Below are 1,527 nucleotides of genomic sequence, written 5' to 3' on the forward strand. Positions count from 1 at the left end.
CGGACAAGGGAGTCATGGAGAGAGTGGTCCCTCCGGAAAGCAGATAAAGGTGGGTAGGGAAAAATGTCTTTGGTGGTGGGGTCGGATTGCAGAAGTGTTGGAGGATGATGCGTCAGATCCGGAGGTTGTTGGGGTGGTACATGAGGACGAGGGGGATTCTGTTTTAGTTGTCATTGCGGGGAGCGGGTGTGAGGGATGAGTTGCGGGAAATGCGGGAGACACGGTCGAGGGCATTCTCGACCACTGAGGGGGGGAAGTTGCGGTCCTTGAAAAACGAGGACATCTGAGATGTACGGGAGTGGAATGCTGAGGCCAGGCACCAACTCTCTGACACCTCCTCCTACCGCCCCCTTGATCATGGCCCCACCCCCCGACCACCAAACCATCATCTCCAAAACCATCCATAACCTCATCTCTTCAGGTGACCTCGCACCCACAGCCTCCAACCTCATCGTTCCCCAACCCTGCACCGCCTGCTTCTATCTCCTTCCCAAAATCCACAAACCTGACTGCCCTGGTCGACCCATTGTCTCCGCCTGCTCCTGCCCCACCGAACTTATCTCCACCTATCTGGACTCCATTTTCTCCCCCTTGGTCCAGGAACTCCCTACCTATGTCCGTGACACCACCCACACCCTCCACCTCCTCCAGAACTTCCAATTCCCCGGTCCCCAACATCTCATCTTTACCATGGACGTCCAGTCCCTGTACACCTGCATTCCCCATACAAATGGCCTGAACGCCCTCTGCTCCTTCCTGTCCTGCAGGCCCGACCAGTCCCCCTCCACTGACACCCTCATCCGCTTAGCTGAACTCGTCCTCACCCTCAACAACTTCTCTTTCAATTCCTCCCACTTCCTACAGACAAAGGGGGTGGCCATGGGTACCTGCATGGGCCCAAGCTATGCCTGCCTCTTTGTAGGTTACGTGGAACAATCCCTCTTCCGTACCTACACTGGCCCTAAACCCCACCTCTTCCTCCATTACATTGATGACTGTATTGGCGCTGCCTCGTGCTCCCACGACGAGCTCGAACAGTTCATCCACTTCACCAACACCTTCCACCCCAACCTTAAGTTCACCTGGACCATCTCTAATACATCTCTCTCCTTCCTGGACCTCTCTGTCTCCATCTCCAGCAACCACCTAGAAACCGATATCCATTTCAAGCCCACTGACTCCCACAGCTACCTAGAATACACCTCCTCCCACCCACCTTCCTGCAAAAATGCCATCCCCTATTCCCAATTCCTTCGCCTCCACTGCATCTGCACCCAGGATGAGGCATTCCACTCCCGTACATCTCAGATGTCCTTGTTTTTCAAGGACCGCAACATCCCCCCCTCAGTGGTCGAGAATGCCCTCGACCGTGTCTCCCGCATTTCCCGCAACTCATCCCTCGCACCCCCTCCCCGCAATAACAACCAAAACAGAATTCCCCTCATCCTCACGTACCACCCCACCAACCTCCGGATCCAATGCATCATCCTCCAACACTTCCGCCATCTGCAATCCGACCCCACCACC

Source organism: Rhincodon typus, chromosome 16, assembly GCF_021869965.1.
Source record: "Rhincodon typus isolate 14 chromosome 16, sRhiTyp1.1, whole genome shotgun sequence".
NCBI classification, from domain to species: domain Eukaryota; kingdom Metazoa; phylum Chordata; class Chondrichthyes; order Orectolobiformes; family Rhincodontidae; genus Rhincodon; species Rhincodon typus.